The sequence below is a fragment of the Myotis myotis genome, unplaced genomic scaffold, assembly GCF_014108235.1.
Source record: "Myotis myotis isolate mMyoMyo1 unplaced genomic scaffold, mMyoMyo1.p scaffold_m19_p_1, whole genome shotgun sequence".
Classification (NCBI taxonomy): Eukaryota; Metazoa; Chordata; class Mammalia; order Chiroptera; family Vespertilionidae; genus Myotis; species Myotis myotis.
Genome location: NW_023416313.1, coordinates 35,012,376 through 35,021,224, shown reverse-complemented (window position 1 = coordinate 35,021,224; position 8,849 = coordinate 35,012,376). Strand labels below are relative to the sequence as shown.

Sequence of the window (8,849 nt, the reverse complement as noted above, 5' to 3'; positions counted from 1 at the left end):
CTACCCAGAATCTCCAGCCAAGTTCTGTCTATTTCTCCTGTTAGATCTGTATTTATACCAGGTGATTTTTTTTTTTTTTATACCAGGTGATTTTAATCCTATCCATTCTATTCCAAAGGTTAGGGCGTTTCTTATCTCCATTCCAGGGAGTAAAGATTATGTAGCTTAAGCGTGATTGTTCGTAGTTAAAGTGATTAACTCCCCACCTGGCACTTAGTTAAGGGGTTTTACTGATAAAAATCCCCACCTGGGGAAACAACCTTTCTCAGAGAGGTGACCTTGGCTAAAACACATAGCACTAAGGGGAGCAAACATATTAAGAACAGTATGCCATATATGCCAGGTCCCTTGAAACATATGCTGTGCAGATGTTTCTTCCCTGCAGCAACTGTGTCAAGCAGCAAGGATGGACTGGCTTCTGGCAAATTCCCCCTTTTTTATTTTTATTTTTTATTTTTTTAAAATTCAGTCTTTATTGTTCAGATTATTACAATTGTTCCTCTTTTTTGCCCCCATAGCTCACCTCCACCCAGTTCCCACCCCACCCTCTGCCCTTACCCCTCCCACTGTCCTCATCCATAGGTGTACGATTTTTGTCCAGTATCTCTCTTTTTCTGGCACCCCTATAATTCAGATGTTGGTGCACTTGAAGTTGTCCCAGAGGCTGCTTACACTATCTTCATATTTTTGGATTCTTTTTGCTTTTCTGGTTGGGTATTTTTTGCTTCTTCATATTTCAAATCTTTGACTTGATTCTTGGGATCCTCTTGTCTGCTATTGGATCTCTGTATATTATTCTTTATTTCAGTCAGCGTATGCTTAATTTCTAGTTGGTCTTTTTTCATATCCTCCAGGGTCTCACTAAATTTATCGGTGGTTTCTAGAAAATTCTTGAAAAACCTTATAACCGTGGTTTTGAACTCTATATCCAGTCGTTTGCTTTCCTCCATTTCTGTCATTTGTGACCTGTTTCTTTGTCTCCGCATTTTTTATGCTTCCCTGTGTTGGTAGAGTGGCTTTCTGTGCTAGGTGTCCTATAGGGCCCAGTGGCTCAGCCTCCCCAATTACCTGAGGTGGACACTCTTGGTGCACCCCCTTGTGGGCTTTGTGCACAGTCTTTTGTAGTTAAGCCTTGATTGTTGTAGGATCACTGGGAGGAATTGACCTCCAGGCCAGTTGGCTGTGAGAATCAGCTGTGTCTGCAGTGGGAGAACTTCTGTGGGAGGAGTCCCGCCTCCTGCGTTTTCTGAGCTACTTAATGTCCACCAGGAACTGTCTGTAGCCTTCCCATTAATAATTCTCTCCCTACTTTAATAACGCCTCTCTTCTGTGTCAGCGTAGTGCTTGGAAATGTAGCAGTTGCAGTCATTTTCTAATAGAATTATCTATGGAGCCCTTCTATGTGGTAGGCCCCCTGCCAGGGAAGGCGCCAGGGCTTTCTTTAAGTTATGTTGACTGAACCCAAGGCTTGGGCATAGCCCTACCTTGGGGGCATTTCTGGCCAAAAGGTGAGAATGCCTTCAGCTCAACTCTCCAAAGCCCAGGTGCAGGGAAATGGGTTTTTATTATGTAAATTCAGTCAAGTACCTGGAATACCTCCCTTACCTTGAGTTTTGGTGAAACCTGATATTTTGGGGAATTGGGACTATAAAGTAAACACGCTGCTTTGGGACTTCTTCTTTCTGCCTCTCTGCCAGAAGAGGGCAGAAGGCCACCCAGGCCCAGCTGTACTTTCTATTTTGTGTCTGTCTTTCATTTTTCTCAATCCCCGACACACCTCCATTTGAAGGAACCGGTTCACGCTCTCTTCACCGTGCGGGTTGTGGAAAAGGGAGCACACGCCCAGGAACATTCTGGCGTCCACACGTGGGGCAGTGGAGGACAGGCTAAAGGGGATCATTCCTGAAAAGGCGCGCGCCACGCAAGAGAAAGTGAGTAGGAATGTATTGGTTGGAAATTATAATTTAACTGGGTGTAAAAATGGGTAATTTCCGGGTCTCAAGAGAGAGAGACAGAGAGAGAGAGAGAGCTCTACTCGCAGATGCTTAAAGCTATGCTAAAGGCCCGAGATTTCTCTGTTTAATGTAGTCAAATTCTTGATCTCTTAAACTTCATTCATGACCCGTCAGCACTCCCAAACCGGGGCGGGAAGGTTTGAATCCTCCGCGCCTCCCCCGTCTCTCTGCACGCACGCCGGCCTCCGCTCCCAGTGGCCTCCGCTCCCAGTGGCCTCCGCTCCCAGTGGCCTCCGCTCCCAGTGGCCTCCGCTCCCAGTGGCCTCCGCTCCCAGTGGCCGTGGGAGCTCCTGGCTTTCCGCGCCTCCCTTCCCGCGTGTGCACGGCCGGGAGGCTCCGCGCTTTCCGGGATGGGGGAAGCCCAGAGCAGTTCCCAAAGAAAGACTTTCCCGCCTGGTGGGGGCACGACTCAACTCAGGCCCGGCAAGAGACAGTGTGGTGGATTTGTGTTTGAATGCCTGCTATCACGCAGTTAAGGTTCTAGCTTTGATTTAAATTTCCCTTATACTCCCGCCGAAACCGGTTTGGCTCAGTGGATAGAGCGTAGGCCTGCGGACTGAAAGGTCCCAGGTTCGATTCCGGTCAAGGGCATGTACCTGGGTTGCGGGCACATCCCAGTAGGAGATGTGCAGGAGGCAGCTGATCGATGTTTCTCTCTCATCGATGTTTCTAACTCTCTATCTCTCTCCCTTCCTCTCTGTAAAAAATCAATAAAATGCATTTAAAAAAATAAATAAATAAATTTCCCTTATAGCCCTGGCCGGTTTGGCTCAGTGGATAGAGTGTCGGCCTGTGGACTCAAGGGTCACGGGTTCGATTCTGGTCAAGGGCATGTACCTTGGCTGCGGGCACATCCCCAGTGGGGGGGTGTGCAGGAGGCAGCTGATCGATGCTTCTCTCTCATCGTTGTTTCTGACTCTCTATCCCTCTCCCTTCCTCTCTGTAAGAAATCAATAAAATGTATTTAAAAAAATAAATAAATTTCCCTTATAGAGTATCTGTAGTGTAAGTTTAAGTTTGTTTCCTCTAAAGTATGTGCTTTTACTGTGTGAGTCTGTCTAGCTGTAAAAAGAGTAATATGATTTCTAGTGCTTTTCAAGCTAAATCTAAAAATAAAAGAGGATTAATTCTGTAATTAACCAAATGTACTGATAAGAAAGTTCTCCTTTTAACAGGGAAGGAAATCCTTTAATCCCCTAATCTTTTCAATCTTCCCGCCACAAGGAGTGGCCTGGGGCTACCTGCTCTCTGGGTAGGCTCCATCAGGGCTGGGCCAGGTGGCTCTCATGGGGGCCGCCCCTCCCTCTGAATTAGCCACTGGCCAATCACAAGAGGAATGTCTACTTACTGAGGCAGGATGGAATTTCAGGGGTGGAGTTTTAAGGCCGAGTTTTCCTTCACAAATGCGAATGGGTTGGGTGTGCTTGCCTCGCGGACTTATTTATTATTTTTTTAGGAAAAGATTTTTAATGCTTAATAAATTAGTAATCACGGTCTTAACATAATTTCAGTTATGTAATAGACCAATGTTTTGAACAGTTGGCTTAAAAAGGCTGACAATAAAGCTCGTATTTTTTTAAAAAGGCTTGTAAGATAAAAACATTTTTGAAAGGTACAGAATAAAATAAACAATATTATTATCATGTAAAAAATTCAATAACCAAATTAAAAGTAATTGATTCCATGTTCAAGACTAGATCCTATGATGTTGAGAACAGTTTTTAAATGTTGATAATTTTAGATTATATGTTTGACAGCTTTTCCTGAATGCAATATTACAAGAAATAATGGAAGGACATTTTGTGCATCTCAAGGGCCCTGAGATTGTGCAAAAAGATTTATTCCTTCTCCCAAAAAATGAAATAACTAAATTAGACCAATACAGTATGCTTGGTTGCATAAGGAATTTCTGCCAAATAAAAGAAAAAAAATTGATTTATTAATACCAATGTCTCTATTTAAACTAATATGCCTTCAATGTCATTAAAACTTACTAATAAGTGTATGCACAGACCCACAAAGTCATTTTTCTAATCTCTTAAATCTAGAAAACCCTGCTTTCCTTAAACTAAGGACAATTAAAGGTTATATGTTCCCTCCTTAAATAAAAGTTAAATAACTTATGTCAAAGTAGTTAAAAAGGGACTGATAGCAATAATCCAATTAATGTTATTTACTGTTAACAAAGACAAGTAAAGTTAAATAATGAACCTTATTTCAAATTAATTTAAATAGGCTAATTAAAGTGAGTGTCCAAGGAAATCTTAATTGTACTATACAGTAAACTATATCCTGAAGTATTAAAAATTTTTATTGATGGTTCATCTCATAATAATAATTATTTAGCATTTAATAAATTAAAAAGCAGTCATATCTCTCTATACAAGAAATTAAAATAAAGACATCAAAACTGCATTAAAATTTTTTTCAAAAGGCTTTTCATATTATTTTTAATACGATATAGGGGAATAATAGAATTTTTCCTGTAAGAATATTACATTAAGCCTGAAGTATTTTAAAATTGTTACTTTATAATGGATTTTCAATTGTAATGCCTATAGCAGGACACCTGTGAAAGTGCACTGGTGTCAAAGAAAAATGGTCTAATTAAATGAGAAGAATCTCAAACTGAACATTTGGTTGAGGATATGTTTATATATTTCCAGAAAATTTCTCAAAGATTGTGTGGATCCCCACAAGACATATTAACTTCAACATGGACCCGAGAGAGAAACTGGCCAATTTAAAGAGGAGTCCACACCTGAAGCCACGCCTTACAGCTACAGACAATTAACCGCCTGGCCCACAGATAGCAATGATCCCAAGCAGCCCACTAAAGATTAGAAGTGGGAAAAGGAGCCCAGAAGTGACCAGAACACCTGAGAACATCTTTCTTTCCATGTCAGCAGTAACCAGCTCTACGGTAATGCTACCAAGGGCAAATGGGGTGGTATTTTGGACTTATGTTCCTGACCCACCATGGGTAAGACCCCTTACATGGGCCAATCCTCCGCCTAATATAGATACTAATGATACCAAAAATCTTGGTCATCCAGGAGGACCACAGGTAGGGCAAGGAAGCCTATGGGCAAGATATAATTACACAGCTGTTGCCACCCAGCTTCCCTTTTGTATGACTCTAAATCAAGCCACTGCTCCCTTGTGTGTAAAATTAAATAGAGGTTTTTGGCCAGCCTGGACCCCAAAGAACGGGGAAGAAATGGCTCAAGTACGTCTATTGTCTCTACTTGCTCTGGGGAAAAGTGCAGAAAATATAAGCATGCTAAGGCATTCTCCCTCCCCTCCCCCCTCCACTAAGCCACTATGTAAAAGGTCTTATGAATGGGATCCCACTGAGGAACAAGTTATTGGCAAGACTGTTACAGTAATTATCCTACCACCAGCAAACTTAATAATTTTTCTTTATAGACTGGAGCCCTTATGGATCTCTGTATAGTAACAACCGCGCCCTTAAGTGGAAAGGGAATGCATCCTATCTATATGTTGAAGAAAATCACCCCATCTCATGGCATGGAAGAGGATTTGTTGGGCCTCAATTACAACATGACAATTGGCCTCTACAAAGTACTCTGGAAATTAGCCGCTGCACTTACACCTATAAAATGGTATAGTTTCAATTATAGCTCAAATAGTTCCATTTCTGCTTTACGAGGAACTCTCAATAAGACAGAGTTTGCTACTGCCTGTGTGTTTGATCCGTCCGTAATCCTATCAGGCTCCATTCAGATGCATCTTAATGTTACAAGCCATCTGTATGAGGTGGCATGCACAGGTTGTACTTTATCCCATTGTATCAATTCTACTGTTCAATCGATATTTTCTCTCTCTCTGCCCCCCTTCCTCTCTCAAGTCAATAAACATCTCAGGTGAAGATTGAAAAAATAAAAAGGAATGGAATTTCTTGTATGAGTGCCCTCATTTCGGCATAATTTAGAACAGGATTAACGTTGCCTGACTTGCCCTTGTACATTTTTTTCCCCATTGATTTATTTTTTATTTTTTATTTTTTTAGAGGGAGTGGAAAAGAAAGGGAAAGGCAGAGAGCTGTCGATGTGAGAGAAACACATCTATTGGTTGCCTCCTGCACATGCCCAACCAGGGTCCGGGCCAGGGAGGAGCCTGCAACCAGGGTACTTTCCCTTGACTGTAATCAAACCTGGGACCCTTTGGTCTGCAGGCCAATGCTCTATCCACTGAGGCAAACTGGCTAGGGCCCCTTGTACATCTTTTTAATTCAACCTTGGTATCTCCTGGGCAGCTTTGATCCTATCTCATTAAATTCAACCTATATCCTACATACTTTTTAAGTCTCACAACTTTTTATTTTGATCATCATCATGAACGATCATCATCCATTCATTGACTCAAGTGTACAGCCAGGATACAGCCTTACTGCAGATCTATTTGAATCTGGTTACTGACCAGTATCTAATTCACCTAATTATCTCTGTATCTCCCTGTGAAACAACATTGGTTTCTTAGGTACTTTTCCTTCCTTTGCCTCATCAGGATTACTTAAGAGTTTCATTCTCAGAATGGTATTATCACAATAACTTCACCTCATGTTTCCCTTTTAGAATCAGGTTAAGGATAGCAGTTACTTTAGTCATACACACTTCTTGTCAAATAGTTAGGCCCTCACTCCCTTGTTGTCTGTGTCCATTGGTTAGGTCTATATACTTGCATATAAGTCCTTTGGTTGATCTCCCCACTTATCCCCACCCTCCCCTACCTTCCCTCTGAGGTTTGATGGTCTGATCGATGCTTCTCTGTCTCTGGATCTGTTTTTGTTCATCAGTTTATGTTGTTCATTATATTCCATAAATGAGTGAGATCATGTGATATTTATCTTTCTCTGACTGCCTTATTTCACTTAGCATAATGCTCTCCAGTTCCATCCATGCTGTTGCAAATGGTAAGAACTCCTTCTTTTTTCCAGCAGCATAGTATTCCATTGTGTAGATGTACCACAGTTTTTTTTATCCACTCATCTACTGATGGGCATTTAGGCTGTTTCCAAATCTTAGCTATGGTGAATTGTGCTGCAGAATGAATACATTTTATGTGTAGCAAATTATGACATACTTTGGTTTATTGTGAAGTCTGGAATATTTTTTTTCATCTCTGTTTATCTCTTAGGTAAATTATGTATCTTCAATAAAAGTAATTCTCCCAAAATATCTACCCTTTACAGATTTTAAAACTTCTAACAGAAAAAGAAGTGAATATTGTCTTGCCAACACACTCCATTATTCCAAGAACTTTTGTGCTTAAACCTGGAATGGTTCTATTTTGGGGCACCTAAGGATGCATAGATTTTCTGCAGGTAAGGGAAGTCTGTAACATTAAAAAGTTACTTAGTCGCCAGCTGGTGTGGCTCAGTGGTTGAGCGTCAACCTTTGAACCTGGCAGTCATGGTTTGATTCCCGGTCAGGGCACATGCCTGGGTTGCGGGCTTGGTCCCCAGTGTGGGCATGCATGAGGCAGCCAATCAATGATTCTCCCTCATCATTGATGTTTCTATCTCTTTTTCCCTCTCCCTCTCTGAAATCAATAAAAAAAATGTGACAGTTTTCAGATTTATTTCAAGGAAGCAGATTTATGAACAAGACTGACAAAATGCTGATCATGACTATGTGGGGCATTGATATACTATTCTCTCTCTTTTTTTAAATGCTCATTCTAAAAACTTGGTAAAATTAATGGGGGGTGGGGGGAATATGGTAATAGGACTTAAAACTATATCTTCAATAGGATGCTCAGGCCCCATACAGCTTAGCATTAAGAAAAGATACTGCCCCATCCTGTGGTATTGTTTCACAGGGAAATCATTAGTCAAACCTTTAAGTAAGTACAGGCTTAATATGCATTAAATAAATTCCACACTTCTTTATGTCCCATATTATGTATGCTTTTATATATGGTTTTGCTTGGGTTTTCATAGCATCATTCTGGGGATTTTAGAGTATTTATAGAAGTGGTCCCCGAACAAGGAAAGTGAAACATGGATATGTTCAACAACACATTTTGCAACTTGCAGGCCATTGCTTTAGTACATTTCTTGGGTTTGGTGTTTGTTCATAATTTGTTGGAAATTTATCTTTACACACTTAAAACCGGTATATATTTCTTTGAAGCTCACAGAAAGTTAATTTTTTAAACAGGGACAGTTGAAGCAGACAGTATTCCCCTTTGTTTTTAATAAAATTACCATTTCTTTAAACAATTATCAATAAGCCTGTGAGAAGGAATTATAGTTTTACATCAATTGTTGAAATGCACAGCTTCTGCCACGTTGTACCCTTATTCTTAGGCATTAATATAGTTTTATTACCAGTACTTATAAGGGAGCTGTGTTGTTGTTTTTTAATTGTGCCTTTTGCTGTTTTTGCAAGTTTTTCATTGTGTAAAATAACTTCTTTCTTTCTTAAGGGAAGTCAGTCAGCTTGGTTTACAGTAGTGGCTTCCAACTTCCTTCCTGTGCACATTACCTCCTTGGAGAAGGCAGACACTATATATCAGAAGCACGCAGGTGATTTATTACTCAAGGTGAGGCGACACACTCTGATGATTGCATGGTTAGGTTAGCATACACCGTGATAGTCCCACAGCTCTGCTAAGAAAGGCTTTCCTAGAACCATCTTTGTTATACCATCAGCTAGCTCTCCCCTCACCTGTTCTCCTTGAGGATTTGGCTATGAAGTGAAGTGCTCCCTGTAAGGAAAGGGATGTTGGGCTGATCCTAGAATAGCTCCTGAGCTGTGTTTTCCCGAGACTACACTGTCCAATATGGTAGCCACATGTGGCTCTTAA

The 8,849-nt window shown here is 40.9% G+C and overlaps 1 long non-coding RNA gene across 1 annotated transcript; it reads left to right on the top strand.

Moving 5' to 3' along the window:
* Nucleotides 1-6,210: 6,210 nt before the first annotated feature.
* LOC118669192 lies at nucleotides 6,211-8,571 on the top strand. The gene is made up of 3 exons (XR_004971910.1): nucleotides 6,211-6,518; nucleotides 7,231-7,362; nucleotides 8,469-8,571. It is a non-coding gene; the product is annotated as an uncharacterized LOC118669192 (long non-coding RNA).
* The last annotated feature ends 278 nt before the right edge of the window (nucleotides 8,572-8,849 follow it).